The following is a 20,766-nucleotide window of genomic DNA, read 5'->3' as shown; positions in this document are numbered from 1 at the left end:
AAGTTTGCAAGCAGAGATATAAATCGCCTGGAGAGCTTCTGGCGATAACCCCCACAGGAACGTCTCCACCCCACACCAACCAAACACTGCATCCTCCACCCAGACAAAATCACAATCGCTGGGGTCCACATCGGGGCCCCGATCCTGAGCAGGGCGATGACTTTGCAGGAAATGAATATGAACGAGTCTGAAACCTCTCTCATTGCAGGTTTCATTCATGGAGATGGTGTGGGGAGAGCAGCGGTTATCACTGCATGAAACGTACACTCAGCAGGCCCTTCAGCCTGTCTACTCCCCTCCTGGTGTTCCTGATCCAAACAAACTCCCTCCCATCACCTCCCCACGCCCCAACCACGGCACCAACATATCCGTCTATTTGTTGCTCCCTCAGACATTTATCAAACTCTTCCACTATTCACCTCCCCACTCCCTGTGGGAGCGAGTCCCATATTCCCCCCACTCCCCGTGGGAGCGAGTCCCACATTCCCCCCACTCACTGTGGGAGTGATTCCCACATTCTCCCCACTCACTGTGGGAGCGATTCCCACATTCTCCCCACCCCCCGTGGGAGTGAGTCCCACATTCTCCCCCACTCCCCATGTGAGCGAGCCCCACATTCACCCCCACTCCCCATGGGAGCGAGTCCCACATTCTCCCCCACTCCCCATGTGAGCGAGCCCCACATTCACCCCCACTCCCCATGGGAGCGAGTCCCACGTTCTCCCCACTCACTGTGGGAGTGATTCCCACATTCTCCCCACCCCCCCGTGGGAGTGAGTCCCACATTCTCCCCCACTCCCCTTGGGAGCGAGTCCCACATTCTCCCCACCCCCCCGTGGGAGCGAGTCCCACATTCTCCCCCACTCCCCGTGGGAGCGAGTCCCTCATTCTCTTCCCCCCCCCCCCCCCTCCCACCTCCCCCCCCCCCCCCCCTCCTCCTCATTTACTCCATCCAACCCCCCCTTCCCTTTGTGATTTTGATTAAATCCCCCCCCCCCGCTTCCCTCTTAACCTTTCCCCACTCCGAGAACAATCCAGCATTCTCCCAGTCTCTCCTTCGATTTACCGTCAGGGGCAGGGGGTTTCGAGGGGATGTGAGGGGGAAACCTTTCACCCAGAGGGTGCTGGGGAGTCTAAAAGGCTGGTGGAGGCCCTCATAACATTTCAGAAGTATTGTTGCTTCACAGCGCCAGGGTCCCGGCTTGGGTCACTGTCTGTGCGGAATTCTCCCCGTGTCTGCGTGGGTTTCCTCCGGGTGCTCCGGTTTCCTCCCACAAGTCCCGAAAGACGTGCCTGTTGAGTGAATTGGACAGTCTGAATTCTCCCTCCGTGTACCCGAACAGGCGCCGGAGTGTGGCGACTAGGGGCTTTTCACAGTAACTTCACTGCAGTGTTAATGTAAGCCTACTTGTGACACTAATAAAGATTATTATTATCTGATATGGTAACTGTCATGATATGCAGACATGCGCATAATGAGATACAGACAGGCAGCTAATGAACTCAGAGAACAGGACATAACCAATCAGCAGGCAGAACACTTGGGGGTGGTTTCCCACTATAAAAGGCACGAGGCACTTACACTCCGCCTCTTTCCACTGGGGACATCTACGGAGTGAGTCAGGGTGTATATATCCCCTAACACCTCCAGCACGTGTCTAAGAGCTAGTTTGGTTCAGTCAGACAGAGTAACCACACTTAGGTTAGCAGAGAGTCGAACTCACAGACAACTGAGCTAACTGTGTGACAGGTTCAATAAATCAAATTGAACTAACTTCAAGATTTGGAGTATATTTCCGTTGTAGCTGCACCCAGTTGCGGCCCGTGTTATCTCAGTGTGCTTAACACGAGAGCAACTGCTCGGCCGAGGACCGCAAGAAACTTCAGAGAGTCGTGAACACCGCCCAGTCCATCACACGAACCCGCCTCCCATCCATTGACTCCGTCTACACCTCCCGCTGCCTGGGGAAAGCGGGCAGCATAATCAAAGACCCCCTCCCACCCAGCTTACTCACTCTTCCAACTTCTTCCATCGGGCAGGAGATACAAAACGTAGAACAGAGAAAAATACAGCACAGAACAGGCCCTTCGGCCCACGGTGTTGTGCCGAACCTTTGTCCCAGATTAAGAACAAATTAATCTACACCCCATCATTCTACCGTAATCCATGTACCTATGCAATAGTCGCTTGAACGTACCTAATGTTTCCGACTCAACTACTTCCACAGGCAGTGCATTCCATGCCCCCACTACTCTCTGGGTAAAGAACCTACCTCTGACATCCCCCCTATATCTTCCACCACTCACCTTAAATTTATGTCCCCTTGTAATGGTTTGTTCCACCCGGGGAAAAAGTCTCTGACTGTCTATCTATTCCCCTGATCATCTTATAAACCTCTATCAAGTCGCCCCCTCATCCTTCTCCGTTCTAATGAGAAAAGGCCTAGCACCCTCAACCTTTCCTCGTAAAGACCTACTCTCCATTCCAGGCAACATCCTGGTAAATCTCCTTTGCACCTTTTCCGAAGCTTCCACGTCCTTCCTGAAATGAGGCGACCAGAACGGCACACGGTACTCCAAAAATGTGGCCGTACCAAAAGTCTGAGAACACGGCACTGACCGATTCGAAAACAGCTTCTTCCCCGCTGTTACGGACTCCTAAATGACTCTCTTATGGACTGAACTGATTTCTACTGAGTAACACTACACTCCGTTTGCTTCACCCGATGTCTATGTATTTGCATTGTGTATTTATTGTCCTGTGTTTATTTATGTACAAAACAATCTGGATTGTACGCAGAATAATACTTTTCACTGTACCTCACGTGACAATGAATCCAAATCAAATCCGCTGGCACAGAGCGGGGTGCTGCAATGCCACTGGTTTAAAACTGGGTGATATCCTGCCGGGAGAGAGAGAGAGAGAGAGATTCGCTGTTGGGGGTCGGCGCTCGTCCCCTCTCGCGGCCACGTTTAATTCTCGCCGTCTGTGTTTCCCTTTTCACAGATAAGCTCTCTCAGACCAAAGAGGAGAACTTGAACATGAACCGAATGCTGGACCAGACCCTGCTGGAACTCCACGATCTGTGAAGCGCTGCCCTTCCTCTCGTCGCCTGGCTTTGCCCCGATTTCCCTTGCCCCCACCTCCCCCTCCCCCTCTTCCCCCCCCTCCCGTCATCCCTCTCTGCTCTCTAACCCACCCCCACCCCACCGTGCCAAAGACCATCCCGCCCACGCCTACATCGGGGGGGGGGGGGGATCGTAGAATTCCTCCGGCGCAGTAAGAGGCCATTCGGCACATCGCAGCGGGCCAGAGCGGCGGAGACGAGCGGCCTCCCGTTCCGGTCCAGCTCGCGGGGAGCGTCGTGTGGGCGGCGGCAGCGGCTGGAGTGAACCCGAGCGACCAACCCGCTCCCCGGCCCGCCGCCTCCTCTGTCCCAGCCAAAGCGGGTCCTCCGCCAGGGCCCCTAGTTCCGCCAGTTGCTTGACAGCTTTGCATGTTCCAAGGCAGGCAGGAGGGCAGTGCCATTTCGACCAGCCGGTATCCAGATGGACCCGGGGAGACATTGTGCGCCCCCCCCTCGCCGCCGACACCACTCCACATGGGGCTACGACGATTTCAGACAGTTTGTCTTCCACTCCCATTTAAACGCACAGCACAGGTCCACTGGAGATTTGACGGTCAGGGGTTGTTCACACGGGAGTGGGATGCGCGTACATGTTTAAATTCATTGCCCCAAACCCCACCCCTGGTAATAATCTTCCTGAGGAGCTTCCACTGGCTCTGAGCACCTGCATGGCCACAGCTGAGCGCGGCGCACTCAGGGTCCATCCACACTCTAGGCCGAGTCAGTAGCCAACTGCGTGTAGGGAGCATGCAGGGTGGGGGGGGGGGGGGGAGCTGTTGGGTTGTGGAAACACTCGAGGGAGGGGGGGGGGGGGGGTGGCAATTGGGACCGGACTCCAGCCAACGTTGTCCATAATTCCCCCTTTCCCCCCGCCCCTCCATTCATCATCCCCTTAGCTATTGCTCTCTCAATCCTGATCAGCCCCCCCCCCCCCCCCGCCTTTTAATATTAAAACAGACGCGGAAAAGCTAGCAGCTCAATTAGGTCTCCACAAAACTTTTTAAAAAAAGGTATAATATTTTTGTACGACATCTCTGAAATATATTAAAACTATTTATTTGAAACTGTGTATAAAAATGAAGTAAATTCGACCCACCTCCCGTACGCGGGAGATTTGAAATGTGTGAGGGTTGATCATGGGCCCAATAACCGGAACTGTCCCCGGGAGGATCAAATTTGGTGGAATGTGAATTTTTTTTTTTTTTTAAAAGAGTACATACGGTAGTTTTGATTTTTTTCAGTTTTGCATTGAAGGACCAATGGTAGCGATTGTCGAGTGTTCTAACAGGCTTTTAAGTTTAATAAAGCGTTTCTGCACTGCATCTCGACTCTCATTACTTGGCACGGCCTTTTCTGCGAATGGGTGAGCGGGACTGCCTCGGTGGAAGAACATAAGAACTAGGAGCAGGAGTCGGCCATCTGGCCCCTCGAGCCTGCTCCACCATTCAATGAGATCATGGCTGATCTTTTGTGGACTCAGCTCCACTTTCCGGCCCGAACACCATAACCCTTAATCCCTTTATTCTTCAAAAAACTATCTCTCTTTATCTTAAAAACATTGAATGAAGGAGCCTCTACTGCTTCACTGGGCAAGGAATTCCATAGATTCACAACCCTTTGGGTGAAGAAGTTCCTCCTAAGCTCAGTCCTAAATCTACTTCCCCTTATTTTGAGGCTATGCCCCTTAGTTCTGCTTTCACCCGCCAGTGGAAACAACCTGCCCGCATCTATCCTATCTATTCCCTTCATAATTTTATATGTTTCTATAAGATCCCCCCCCCCGCATCCTTCTAAATTCCAACGAGTACAGTCCCAGTCTACTCAACCTCTCCTCGTAATCCAACCCCTTCAGCTCTGGGATTAACCTAGTGAACCTCCTCTGCACACCCTCCAGTGCCAGTACGTCCTTTCTCAGGTAAGGAGACCAAAACTGAACACAATACTCCAGGTGTGGCCTCACTAACACCTTATACAATTGCAGCATGACCTCCCTAGTCTTAAACTCCATCCCTCTAGCAATGAAGGACAAAACTCCATTTGCCTTCTTAATCACCTGCTGCACCTGTAAACCAACCTTTTGCGACTCATGCACTAGCACACCCAGGTCTCTCTGCACAGCGGCATGTTTTAATATTTTATCATTTAAATAATAATCCCTTTTGCTGTTATTGGAAGGCTGACTGACTGCCCTGTCTGTGTATCGTTATGGGCCAGGGGTTTATAAAACACCAAAGTATATTATGGAGTTTATTCATTGGAGTTAGAATCATAGAAGTTTACAGCATGGAAACAGGCCCTTCGGCCCAACCAGTCCATGCCGCCCAGTTTTTACCATTAAGCTAGTCCCAGTTGCCCGCACTTGGCCCATAACCCTCTATACCCATCTTACCCATGTAACTATCTAAATGCTTTTTAAAGGACACAATTGTACCCGCCTCTACTACCTCTGGCAACACATTCCAGACACTCACTACCCTCTGAGTGAAGAAATTGCCCCTCTGGGCCCTTCTGAATCTCTCACCTTAAACCTATGCCCTCTAGTTTTAGACTCCCCTACCTTTGGGAAAAGATGTTGACTATCTACCTTATCGATGCGCCTCTATTTTATAGACCTCTATAAGATCACCCCTAAGCCTCCTACACTCCAGGGAAAAAAGTCCCAGTCTATCCAGCCTCTCCTTATAACTCGAACCATCAAGTCCCGGTAACATCCTAGTAAATCTTTTCTGCACTCTTTCTAGTTTAATAATATCCTTTAAGAAGAGTGAGAGGGGATCTCATAGAAACTTATAAAATTCTAACGGGGTTAGATTCAGAAGGAATGTTCCCGATGGTGGGGGAGTCCAGAACTAGGGGTCACAGTTTGAGGGTCAGGGGTAAACCTTTTAGGCCTGAGGTGAGGAGAAATTTCTCCACCCAGAGAGCGGCGAATCTGTGGAATTCGCTACCACAGAAAGTAGTTGAGGCCAAAACGTCGTGTCATTTCGAGAAGGGATTAGATACAGCTCGAGGGTAAAGGGATCGAGGGATACGGGGAGAAGGCAGGATCAGGGTGTCGAACTTGACGATCAGCCACGATCATAATGGATTTCTGTCTCGGGGGGCGGGGTGTCGCCCAGGGATCCACGAGGACTCTCCCGCCCTGGTCTAAACATTCAGCATCCACAGGAGCCACTTAGCCTGACATCAGATTCAAAGTGTCTTTGACACTTCAGCATTCCTGACACGCTGGACTCGAAGCTCAAGCCTGCTCTTGACATTCCATCGGATTACAATTGCGGAATGTCCCACCACCCTCGGGGACATGGCTGACCAGTAACTGGATTGGACCAGCGCACAAAAGAATACTGCGGTTGCGAGAGCAGCTCACAGTGCTCCAGGTGTAGTCTAACTGTTGCCTAGTTTAACGGGACTTCCCTACTTTTAGACTCCATTCCCTTTGAATTAAAGGCCAACATTCCCTTGATCCACTGCAATTCGCATATCGTTGCAACCGGTCCACAGCAGACACCATTTCCCTGGCCCTACACTCATCCCTAGAGCATCTCGAAAACAAGGACTCCTACATCAGACTCCTATTTATTGACTACAGCTCCGCCTTCAACACCATAATCCCAGCCAAGCTCATATCAAAGCTCCAAAACCTAGGACTTGGCTCCCCACTCTGCAACTGGATCCTCGATTTTCTGACCAACAGACCACAATCAGTAAGAATGAACAACAGCACCTCCTCCACAATAGTCCTCAACACCGGCGCCCCGCGAGGCTGCGTACTTAGCCCCCTACTCTGTACACACACGACTGCGTGGCAAAACTTGGTTCCGACTCCATCTACAAGTTTGCTGACGATACGACCATAGTGGGCCGGATCTCGAATAACGACGAGTCAGAATACAGGCGGGAGATAGAGAACCTAGTGGAGTGGTGTAGCGACAACAATCTATCCCTCAATACAAGCAAAACTAAAGAGCTGGTCATTGACTTCAGGAAGCAAAGTACTGTACACACCCCTGTCAGCATCAACGGGGCCGAGGTGGAGCTGGTTAGCAGTTTCAAATTCCTAGGGGTGCACATCTCCAAAAATCTGTCCTGGTCCACCCACGTCGACGCTACCACCAAGAAAGCACAACAGCGCCTATACTTCCTCAGGAAACTAAGGAAATTCGGCATGTCCACATTAACCCTTACCAACTTTTACAGATGCACCATAGAAAGCATCCTATCGGGCTGCATCACAGCCTGGTATGGCAACTGCTCGGCCCAGGACCGCAAGAAACGTCAGAGAGCCGTGAACACCCAGTCCATCACACGAACCCGCCTCCCATCCACCGACCCCATCCACACCCCCCGCTGCCCGGGGAAAGCGGGCAGCACAATCAAAGATCCCTCCCACCCGGCCCACCCACCCCTCCAACCTCCTCCATCGGGCAGGAGACACAGAAGTCCGAGAACACGCACGAACAGACCCAAAAACAGCTCCTCCCCGCTGCCACCCAGACTCCCAAATGACCCCCCCCCCCACGGACCGACCCCATCAACACCACACCCTGTACACTTCACCCGAAGGCCGGTGCCATGCAACCACATTATGTACCCTGTGCTGCCCCACCATGCATCCCCTCCCACTCCCCCCTCCACCCATGCACTCAATGGTCGGCTGAGCTGCCCGCAGAAAAACACCCTCCACTGCACCTCGGCACACGCGACAATAAACAAATCCAATCCAATCCAATCCATTTGCCTTCCCAATTACCTGGGGAACTTGCATGCTACCTTTCTGTGATTTATTCACGAGGACCCTCAGATCCTCCGGTGTTGCAGCTTTCTGCAGTCTCTCTCCATTTAAATAATACCCAGCTCCTTTATTCTTCCTACCAAAGTGCAGAACTTCGCATTTTCCTACATTATAATCCATCGGCCAAGACTTTGCCCACTCTCTCAACCTGTCTATATTCCTCTGTAGAGTCTTTCATAGAACCACACAGTGCAGGAGGCGGCCATTCGGCCCATCGAGCCTGCACCGGCCCTTTGAAGGAGCAACCTGCCTCGGCCCAACCCCCACCCTTTGCCCGTAATCCCACTAGGGGCGATTTAGAACATACAGTGCAAAAGGACGTCATTCGGCCCATCGAGTCTGCACCGACCCACATTAAGCTCTCACTTCCACCCTATCCCATTAACCCAATAACCCCTTCTAACCTTTTTGGACACTAAGGGCAATTGATCATGGCCAATCCACCTAACCCGCACATCTTTGGACTGTGAGAGGAAACCGGAGGAAACCCACGCAGGCACGGGGAGAACGTGCGGACTCCGCACACACAGTCGCCCCGAGGTTGGAAACAAACCCGGGTCCCTGGCGCTGTGAGGCAGCAGTGCTAACCACCTGGGCCATCCTCACCATTTGCCTTTCCGCCTATTTTTGGTCATCTGCAAGCTTGGCAACAGGACATTCACTTCCCTCATCCAAGTCATTAATATATAGCGTAAATAATTGTGGCCCCAGCACGGAGCCCTGAGGCACTCCACTAGTTACAGGTTGCCAAGCTGAAAATATCCTCATATCCCAACATAGAACATAGAAAATACAGCACAGAACAGGCCCTTCGGCCCACGATGTTGTGCCGAACCTTTGTCCTAGATTAATCATAGATTATCATTGAATTTACAGTGCAGAAGGAGGCCATTCGGCCCTTTGAGTCTGCACCGGCTCTTGGAAAGAGCACCCTACCCAAACTCAACACCTCCACCCAACACCAAGGGCAATTTTGGACATTAAGGGCAATTTATCATTGGCCAATCCACCTAACCCGCACATCTTTGGACTGTGGGAGGAAACCGGAGCTCCCGGAGGAAACCCACGCAGACACGGGGAGGACGTGCAGACTCCGCACAGACAGTGACCCAAGCCGGAATCGAACCTGGGACCCTGGAGCTGTGAAGCAATTGTGCTATCCACAATGCTACCGTGCTGCCCTTGAGAACAAATAAATCTACACTGTATCATTTTACCGTAATCCATGTACCTATCCAATAGCTGCTTGAAGGTCCCTAATGTTCCCGACTCAACTACTTCCACAGGCAGTGCATTCCATGCCCCCACTACTCTCTGGGTAAAGAACCTACCTCTGATATCCCTCCTATATCTTCCACCTTTCACCTTAAATTTATGTCCCCTTGTAATGGTGTGTTCCACCCGGGGAAAAAGTCTCTGACTGTCTACTCTACCTATTCCCCTGATCATCTTATAAACCACCTGTGCCATCCAAGTGTCTATCAGTTAGGCAATCCTCCAGCCATGCAAACATACGACCCCCATGGGCTCTGATCTTATTAAGTAGCCTTTTGTGCAGTACCTTAGCGAACGCCTTTTGGACCATCGACCGGTTCCTCTTTAATCTAACCTCCCCATTCTAACACTCAAAAGGCTCGACACCATCCAGGACAAGGGGGCACGTGTGACTGGCACCTCATTCGCCACCTAAAACACTGACTCCCTCCACCATAACCACCCCCTTACCAGGTGCACTGCAGCAACCCACTGATGCTTCTTCGACAACACCGCCTAAAGCCTCCACCGCCATGCTAGAAGGACAGAGGCAACAACCATTTGAGGAGCACAACAGAAGCAAGTTTGTAAACATAGAACATAACAGCGCAGTACAGGCCCTTCGGCCCTCGATGTTGCGCCGACCTGTGAAACCACTCTAAAGCCCATCTACACTATTCCCTTATCGTCCATATGTCTATCCAATGACCATTTGAATGCCCTTAGTGTTGGCGAGTCCATTACTGTTGCTGGCAGGGCATTCCACGCCCTTACTACTCTCTGAGTAAAGAACCTACCTCTGACATCTGTCCTATATCTATCTCCCCTCAATTTAAAGCTATGTCCCCTCGTGCTAGACATCACCATCCAAGGAAAAAGGCTCTCACTGTCCACCCTATCCAATCCTCTGATCATCTTGTATGCCTCAATTAAGTCTCCTCTTAACCTTCTTCTCTAACGAAAACAGCCTCAAGTCCCTCAGCCTTTCCTCATAAGATTTTCCCTCCATACCAGGCAACATTCTGGTAAATCTCCTCTGCACCCTTTCCAATGCTTCCACATCCTTCCTATAATGCACGAGAAATACATTGACACAGCACCCACATAAACCAGTGGCAGCACTGGTAGTTTAGAACTTGTATCAAGAACCACCGATGCGTTTAGCGACTCCAAAGCCAGCACCTTATATCCGTGAATTCTCTGTTACCGATAGCCATTATTTCATATCCAGAAAGTGGTCTACATTTCACTGCCTGTCAAAGCGGGGAAGACACTAGGGGCTGGTTTAGCACACAGGGCTAAATCGCTGGCTTTGAAAGCAGACCAAGGCAGGCCAGCAGCACGGTTCAATTCCCGTACCAGCCTCCCCGAACAGGCGCCGGAATGTGGCGACTAGGGGCTTTTCCAGTAACTTCATTTGAAGCCTACTTGTGACAATAAGCGGTTTTCATTTTCATTAAAGTGCTCAAAGAACATTAAACTCAATCGGCGGTCTAAATTGTACTGCGCGTGGTTAGGCAACACCAAGTTTAAGAACGACATGAAAAGCGAAGATGTAATAAGCCTTACATGCCTAGCCTGAGGTTCAGTCTGTTCCCAGGAAAATCCATCCATAGGGGGATTTTTCACTGCTCACTGTTAATTCCCCCGCTCCAATGACAAAAGAGACCCACTTATTTTCCCACAGGATCCCTCCAGCGCAGGAGGAGGTCATCGAGCCCACCCAATCGACACCGATGCTCCGAAAGAGCGCTCTACCTCGGCCCATTTCCCGCACCCTGTCCCAGGCACGTTGATCGTGGCCAAGCCACCGAACCGGATCTCCGAACAGCGAGTCGAGCGTTTGACAGCACAGAAAGAGGTCCTTCGGCCCATTGTGTGTGCGCCAGCCATCAAGCACCTCTATTCGAACCCCCTTTCTCAGCACGTGTCCCGGAGCCTTGACTGCTGTGCAAATGATCGTCCAAATTCTCTTCAATTTTACGAGGGTTCCCCTCTCCACCCTCCTTCCAGGCAGCGAGACTAAGGGACAATTTAGCACAGCCAATCCACCTAACCTGCACATCTTTGGACACCAAGGGGCAATTTAGCACGGCCAATCCACCTAACCCGCACATCTTTGGACACCAAGGGGCAATTTAGCACGGCCAATCCACCTAACCCGCACATCTTTGGACACTAAGGATCAATTTAGCACGGCCAATCCACCTAACCTGCACATCTTTGGACACTAAGGACAATTTATCACGGCCAATCCACCTAACCTTCACATCTTTGGACACTAAGGGACAATTTAGCACGGCCAATCCACCTAACCTGTACATCTTTGGACACTAAGGGACAATTTAGCACGGCCAATCCACCTAACCTGTACATCTTTGGACACTAAGGGACAATTTAGCACAGCCAATCCACCTAACCTGTACATCTTTGGACACTAAGGGACAATTTAGCACGGCCAATCCACCTAACCTGTACATCTTTGGACACTAAGACAATTTATCACGGCCAATCCACCTAACCTTCACATCTTTGGACACTAAGGATCAATTTAGCACGGCCAATCCACCTAACCTGCACATCTTTGGACACTAAGGACAATTTATCACGGCCAATCCACCTAACCTTCACATCTTTGGACACTAAGGGACAATTTAGCACGGCCAATCCACCTAACCTGTACATCTTTGGACACTAAGGGACAATTTAGCACGGCCAATCCACCTAACCTGTACATCTTTGGACACTAAGGGACAATTTAGCACAGCCAATCCACCTAACCTTCACATCTTTGGACACTAAGGGACAATTTAGCACGGCCAATCCACCTAACCTGTACATCTTTGGACACTAAGGGACAATTTAGCACGGCCAATCCACCTAACCTGTACATCTTTGGACACTAAGGGACAATTTAGCACAGCCAATCCACCTAACCTGTACATCTTTGGACACTATGGGACAATTTAGCACGGCCAATCCACATAACCTGCACATCTTTGGACACTAAGGACAATTTATCACGGCCAATCCACCTAACCTTCACATCTTTGGACACTAAGGATCAATTTAGCACGGCCAATCCACCTAACCTGCACATCTTTGGACACTAAGGACAATTTATCACGGCCAATCCACCTAACCTTCACATCTTTGGACACTAAGGGACAATTTAGCACGGCCAATCCACCTAACCTGTACATCTTTGGACACTAAGGGACAATTTAGCACGGCCAATCCACCTAACCTGTACATCTTTGGACACTAAGGGACAATTTAGCACAGCCAATCCACCTAACCTTCACATCTTTGGACACTAAGGGACAATTTAGCACGGCCAATCCACCTAACCTGTACATCTTTGGACACTAAGGGACAATTTAGCACGGCCAATCCACCTAACCTGTACATCTTTGGACACTAAGGGACAATTTAGCACAGCCAATCCACCTAACCTGTACATCTTTGGACACTATGGGACAATTTAGCACGGCCAATCCACCTAACCTGTACATCTTTGGACACTAAGGGACAATTTAGCAGGACCAATCCACCTAACCTGTACATCTTTGGACACTAAGGGACAATTTAGCACAGCCAATCCACCTAACCTGTACATCTTTGGACACTAAGGGACAATTTAGCATGGCCAATCCACCCAACCTGCACATCTTTGGACACTAAGGGACAATTTAGCACGGCCAATCCACCTAATCTGCACATCTTTGGACACTAAGGGACAATTTAGCATGGCCAATCCACCTACCCTGCACATCTTTGGACACTGAGGGACAATTTAGCACGGCAATCCACCTAATCTGCACATCTTTGGACACTAAGGGACAATTTAGCGTGGCCAATCCACCTAACCTGCACATCTTTGGACACTAAGGGGCAATTTAGCACGGCAAATCCACCTAACCTGCACATCTTTGGACACTAAGGGACAATTTAGCACGGCCAATCCACCTACCCTGCACATCTTTGGACTAAGGGGCAATTTAACATGGCCAATCCACCTAACCTGCACATCTTTGGACACTAAGGGACAATTTAGCACGGCCAATCCACCTACCCTGCACATCTTTGGACACTAAGGGCAATTTAGCACGGCGAATCCACCTAACCCGCACATCTTTGGACACTAAGGGACAATTTAGCACGGCCAATCCACCTAACCTGCACATCTTTGGACACTATGGAGCAATTTAGCACGGCCAATCCACCTAACCTGTACATCTTTGGACACTAAGGGACAATTTAGCACGGCCAATCCACCTAACCTGTACATCTTTGGAAACTAAGGGCAATTTCGCACAGCCGATCCACCTAACCTGCACATCTTTGGACACTAAGGGACAATTTAGCACGGCCAATCCACCTACCCTGCACATCTTTGGACACTACGGGGCAATTTAGCACGGCCAATCCACCTAACCTGCACATCTTTGGACACTAAGGGACAATTTAGCACTGCCAATCCACCTACCCTGCACGTCTTTGGACACTATGGGGCAATTTAGCACTGCCAATCCACCTACCCTGCACATCTTTGGACATTAAGGGACAATTTAACACGGCCAATCCACCTACCTTGCACATCTTTGGACACTAAGGGACAATTTAGCACTGCCAATCCACCTAACCTGTACATCTTTGGACACTAAGGGACAATTTAGCATGGCCAATCCACCTACCCTGCACATCTTTGGACACTAAGGGACAATTTAGCCCGGCCAATCCACCTAACCCGCACATCTTTGGACACTAAGGGGCAATTTAGCACGGCCAATCCACCTACCCTGCACATCTTTGGACACTAAGGGACAATTTAACACGGCCAATCCACCTACCTTGCACATCTTTGGACACTAAGGGACAATTTAGCACGGCCAATCCACCTAACCTGCACATCTTTGGACACTAAGGGGCAATTTAGCACGGCCAATCCACCTAACCTGCACATCTTTGGACTCTAAGGGAAAATTTAGCACGGCCAATCCACCTAACCTGCACATCTTTGGACACTAAGGGACAATTTAGCACGGCCAATCCACCTACCCTGCACATCTTTGAACACTAAGGGGCAATTTAGCGCGGCCAATCCACCTAACCCGCACATCACCTGACCTACAACTGTTTTATCGATTTTGGCCACGATGAGCACGAGTGTCTGCTTTTCAGGTGTTACTCAACTGAGTTCTTAGACGCTTTTAATAAAAAAATAAGCTTTATTCTACGAATTTAGTTCACATTTGTATAAACACACACAGTAAGAATTATTATCGACTACAAACATAAATACCCCACACAGCTACAGTATTCTATGTATAACCCTCAATGAATTCCCCCTTAACTGTTCCAATTCAACAACAAGTAAAACCAGTAACCCCTTTTCATGGGTGTGGCCCAGCACACGGCACTCTCACTGGTCTAAGACTTGTGATTGATACTCTGTTCCCCGTTTCAAGCAGCAGGTTTGAATTACTTCCTGAAAGCAATTATCTATTTTAAGTTCTCAAGCCGTCTGGAAACAGCTTTTAATATGAAGATAGAGAGAGACACGTCTTTCAAACCGTGCAGCTCAAAACCAGTCCCGCAGGCGCGCTCCACGCAGGCCGAACTGTGCATGTGCGGTGGCGCAACGAACGCCATGATGTCACGACGTGCGGCAACTGTGGATCCGCACATTTAAGGCGGCAATGTCCAGCCAAAACTCGACAATGCCTCCGCTGTGGCAAGATGGGCCACTACGCTGCCTGCTGTCGAGCAGCTCAACCTGCCAACGCTCCCCAATTCCACCAGCCTCGCAGGGACGTGCGGGCCATTCAGCCTCCATACACCGAGTCATACCCTGACGACGTACAGGCCGGTGATACCGACGACCGGGAAGCCTTCCGCGTCGCGGTAATAGACAAATCGGATGTCCCCAAGTAGGATCCACCAGCCGATGCCAGTGCAATGTTAATCCGGATGATGAATGGTGTGCCACCCTAACGGTCAACCAATCACCAATCACATTCCGTTCAGATACTGGTGCCTCCGCCAATCTCATTGCATAGTCAGCCTTCTACGCCTTGAAGTTCAGACCACCAATTCGGCCATCCCGGTGCAAGATGGTCGACTACAATGGAAACGTTATCCCGGCCATGGGGTCCTGCCAGCTCGAGGTTACACACAATTCATACACAGCCACACTGTCCTTTGAGATAGTTGGATCTTCGAAGGACTCCCTGCTGGGCGCACAGGCGTGCAAGATCCTCCACCTCGTTCAGCGGGTACACGCTCTGTCTCCAGAAGGTACGTCCGATTTCCCGGATGCAGAATTTAGGGCACAGCTCCACTCGCTCCTCCCCCACAACCATGAGGTTTTCGAGGGCATGGGCACACTGCCCTACACCTACAGAATACGGCTCAAACCGGACGCCACCCCGGTCATTCACGCACCGCGTAGAGTCCCAGCACCATTCAAGGACCGCCTCAAGCAGCAGCTGCAGGATCTCCAGGACCAAGGAGTGCTTTCCCGGGTCACGGAGCCCACGCCATGGGTCAGCTCCATGGTGTGCGTAAAAAAGCCCCCTGGCGAGCTCCGGATCTGCATCGACCCGAAAGACCTGAACAACAACATAATGAGGGAACACGACCCCATACCCAAACGGGAAGAGATCACGAGCGAGATGGCCCGGGCTAAAATTTTTACAAAGCTTGATGCCTCAAAGGGCTTCTGGCAGATTCAGCTGGGTCAGTCCAGCAGGAAGCTGTGCACCTTCAACACTCCCTTTGGCAGATACTGCTACAATAGAATGCCGTTTGGCATCATCTCGGCATCCGAGGTGTTTCACCGCATCATGGAACAGATGATGGAGGGCATCGAAGGGGTGCGCGTCTATGTTGACGATGTCATCATCTGGTCCACCACACCACAGGAGCACATCAGCCGTCTCCAGCGCGTCTTTGCTCGGATACGAGATCAGGGCCTGCGCCTCAACCGAGCCAAGTGTTCTTTTGGCCAAACTGAGCTAAAGTTTCTGGGGGACCACATCTCCCGGTCAGGGGTCCGTCCGGATGCCGACAAAGTGGCAGCCATCGCAGCCATGCCGCAGCCGGCAGACAAGAAGGCTGTGCTCCGCTTTCTCGGGATGGTCAACTTCCTGGGGAAGTTCATTCCCAACCTTGCCTCCCACACAACGGCTCTTCGCCACCTGGTGAAGAAGACCAGGGAGTTCCAGTGGCTGCCCGCACACCAGACGGAATGGGAGGAGCTCAAGGTCAAGCTCACCACCGCCCCGGTATTGGCGTTTTTCGACACCACTCGGGACACAAAGATCTCGGCTGATGCCAGCCAGTCCGGCATTGGGGCGGTACTCCTACAGCGGGACAACACTGCATCATGGGCCCCGGTCACCTATGCCTCGCGGGCCATGACCCCCACAGAACAGCACTATGCGCAGATTGAGAAGGAGTGCCTGGGTTTGTTAACCGGCATCGACAAATTCCACGACTATGTGTACGGTCTCCCTCAGTTCACGGTGGAGACCGACCATCACCCCCTGGTCAGCATCGTTCAGAAGGACCTCAATGAGATGACCCCTCGCCTCCAGCGCATTCTGCTCAGGCTCCGGAGGTACGACTTCCAACTGGTCTACACCCCGGGAAAGGACCTCATCACCACGGATGCCCTATCTAGAGCAGTGAGCACACCGCCCGAATCAGGGGGGTTCGTCTGTCAGGTCGAAGCGCATGTGGCCTTCACATCGGCCAATCTGCCAGCTAATGATGCAAGTCTGGCCCATATTCGCCGGGAGACTGCGGCTGACCCCCTTCTACAACGTGTGATGCGCCACATGACGGGAGGGTGGCTCGAAGGACAGTGCCCGCAATTCTACAATGTCCGGGACGAATCGGCCGTCACTGACGGTGTCCTCCTGAAGTTGGACCGGATTGTGATTCCACACAGAATGCACAGACTGGTCCTCGACCAACTACACGAAGGCCATCTCGGGGTTGAGAAGTGCAGGCGGAGGGCCCGAGAGGCTGTGTACTGGCCGGGCATCAGCGACGACATCGCCAACATGGTGCTCAACTGCCCCACCTGCCAAAGGTTTCAGCCGGCGCAGCCCCCTGAGACGCTTCAGCCCCATGAGTTGGTAACGTCCCCCTGGGCGAAGGTGGGTGTGGACCTCTTTCATGAGCTCGGCAGGGACTACATCATCATAATTGACTATTTTTCCAATTATCCAGAGGTCATACGCCTGCACAACTTGACATCATCAGCTGTAATCAGAGCATGTAAAGAAACCTTCGCTCGCCACGGTGCAGGTTAGGTGGATTGGCCATGATAAATTGTCCTTAGTGTCCAGAATTGCCCTTGGTGTTGGGTGGGGTTGCTGGGTTATGGGGATACGGTGGAGGTGTTGACCTTGGGTGGGGTGCTCTTTCCAGGAGCCGGTGCAGACTCGATGGGCCGAGTGGCCTCCTTCTGCACTGTAAATTCTATGATAATCCTATGATTCCGCTTCCCGTCATGTCGGACAATGGGCCCTGTTTTGTGAGCCAAGAATGGTCTTCTTTTGCCGCTTCGTACGGCTTCACACACGTGACGTCCAGCCCTCTGCATCCTTAGTCGAATGGCAAGGCGGAGAAGGGCGTCCGGCTCCTCTGCAAGGCTGCTGATGCCGGATCGGATTTCTGTTTAGCCCTGCTGGCTTATCGCTCGGCCCCACTGTCCACGGGCCTCTCGCCAGCCCAGCTGTTGATGGGTCGCGCCCTCAGGACCACTGTGCCGTCCATTCTTGTTCCTAAACCCGACCATGCTCCAGTACTGCGAAGGATGCGACAGCAGCGTGCTCAGCAGAAGGTGGCACATGACACTCGGGCAACTGATCTTCCTGCCGTGGCGCCTGGAGACAACGTCCGCATCCACCTACCGGAGGGTGGCTGGTCAGCGCCTGCCGAAGTTCTCCGACGCGTGGCTCCCCGCTCGTTCCGGGTTCGCATGCCTGATGGCTCCATTCGCCGGTGTAATCGGCGGGCCCTTCGGCTGCTTCCGCGCTCGCTACGTGATCATGCACCGGTGCCACGCCCTCTTGTTGTCCCTGATGTCGACTTCGTGGAGCTTCCTGCCACCATGCCCATTCCTCTGTCGCCTGTGGCCAGGCCCATTCCTCAGCCGGTGGATCCTGACTCACCCTTGAGGCGGTCAACCCGAATTCGTCGGCCACCTACTAGGCTGGACGTACGAGCCTGTTTGCACATTGGACTCACTGAATTGTTGTGCAACAAAGTTAACGTGTTTCTCTTTTTGTCGTTCCAGGAGTTCTCTTTCGATGTTTGATGTTTGCACTTGTTTTGTTTGTGGTACAACCTCGTTGCTCTGTTGCACCCGACACCTTCCTCTGTATATAGTTTAGCCTCATGTACATGTTGTAGATATTGCACACACACATTCAGCTGCACTCAGTACACACCAATATTTATTACCATATAGGCACATATTCTTGTAAAAAGGGGGGGATGTCATGATATTCATATAAACATATCATGGTGCAAACACACACTGATGGACAGATCAACGGACCAATTAACACACACACGCAACATCACAGCCAATCACCAGTGAGAGCACACGCACTATAAAACGGGGAACACCACAGTTCCCGCGAATTCCAGCAGGAGATAGCTTAGAGCACAGAGCTCACAGCGCGCCACTCAGACATACACCATGTGCTGAGTGCCTCTCTAAGATAGTGTTAGGGCTGGGTCCACAGGTTAACGGGTAAAGTACGAACCACAGCCATGAGTTAATATGTTGTTATCAAGAGTATAAAACAGAGTTGTACCATCTACAACCGTGTTCGTTCGTTTGTATAGCGGAACACCCAACACGACACAGAGGATCTGACACTCCCTGTTATATACAGAGAAAGGGGTTCCCTGATTGGGCCACTAATCAGGGAACTTGAATTCCAATTGGCCAATCTCAAAGGCCTGTCCTAAGTCATTACAGATAGATACAGAGTAAAGCTCCCTCTGCACTGTCCCCATCAAACACTCCCAGGACAGGTACAGCACGGGGTTAGATACAGTGTAAAGCTCCCTCTGCACTGTCCCCATAAAACACTCCCAGGACAGGTACAGCACGGGGTTAGATACAGAGTAAAGCTCCCTCTACACTGTCCCCATCAAACACTCCCAGGACAGGTCCAGCACGGGGTTAGATACAGAGTAAAGCTCCCTCTACACTGTACCCATCAAACACTTCCAGGACAGGTACAGCACGAGGTTAGATACAGAGTAAAGCTCCCTCTGCACTGTATCCATAAAACACTCCCAGGACAGGTACAGCATAGAGTTAGATAGAGTAATGCTCCCTCTGCACTGTCCCCATCAAACACTCACAGGACAGGTACAGCATGGGGTTAGATAGAGTAAAGCTCCCTCTACACTGTCCCCATCAAACACTCCCAGAACAGGTACAGCACGGGGTTAGATACAGAGTAAAGCTCCCTCTACACTGTCCCCATCAAACACTCCCAGGACAGGTACAGCACGGGGTTAGGTACAGAGTAAAGCTCCCTCTACACTGTCCCCATCAAACACTCCCAGGACAGGTACAGCACGGGGTTAGATACAGAGTAAAGCTCCCTCTACACTGTCCCCATCAAACACTCCCAGGACAGGTCCAGCACGGGGTTAGATACAGAGTAAAGCTCCCTCTACACTGTCCCCATCAAACACTACCAGGACAGGTACAACACGGGGTTAGATACAGAGTAAAGCTCCCTCTACACTGTCCCCATCAAACACTCCCAGGACAGGTACAGCACGGGGTTAGATACAGAGTAAAGCTCCCTCTGCACTGTCCCCATCAAACACTCCCAGGACAGGTACAGAACGGGGTTAGATACAGAGTAAAGCTCCCTCTACACTGTCCCCATCAAACACTCCCAGGACAGGTCCAGCACGGGGTTAGATACAGAGTAAAGCTCCCTCTACACTGTCCCCATCAAACACTCCCAGGACAGGTCCAGCACGGGGTTAGATACAGAGTAAAGCTCCCTCTACACTGTCCCCATCAAACACTCCCGGGACAGGTCCAGCACGGGGTTAGATACAGAGTAAAGCTCCCGCTACACTGTCCCCATCAAACACTCCCAGGACAGGTACAGCACGGGGTTAGATACAGAGTAAAGCTCCCTCTACACTGTCCCCATCAAACACTCCCAGGACAGGTACAGCACGGGGTTAGATACAGAGTAAAGCTCCCGCTACACTGTCCCCGTCAAACACACACAGGACAGGTACAGCACGGGGTTGGAGTAAAACCCTAACAATGCTTTCACCAGTCTCACATTTCAGTTATTTGAAACTTAGTCTAGTGATTTGAGCTGAATTCTCGGTGGGTTTCTGCATTGGGCCAACAGTTCCGTGTACCAGCTTGGGCCCGCTGGATTGCACGGGAGGTATGAACCTCAGCTGTCGACACGTCGAAATATGTAATGTCTGGACGGTAACACTTATTGTCAGCTCGCTGGTCACCCACTGCCATCTGGTGGACACGTTCATGGTTGACGTATATTACTGGGATGA

The sequence above is a fragment of the Scyliorhinus torazame genome, chromosome 26 (genome assembly GCF_047496885.1).
Source record: "Scyliorhinus torazame isolate Kashiwa2021f chromosome 26, sScyTor2.1, whole genome shotgun sequence".
Taxonomy (NCBI): domain Eukaryota; kingdom Metazoa; phylum Chordata; class Chondrichthyes; order Carcharhiniformes; family Scyliorhinidae; genus Scyliorhinus; species Scyliorhinus torazame.
The sequence above is the reverse complement of the archived record's forward strand: the minus strand, read 5'-3'. Positions refer to the sequence as shown.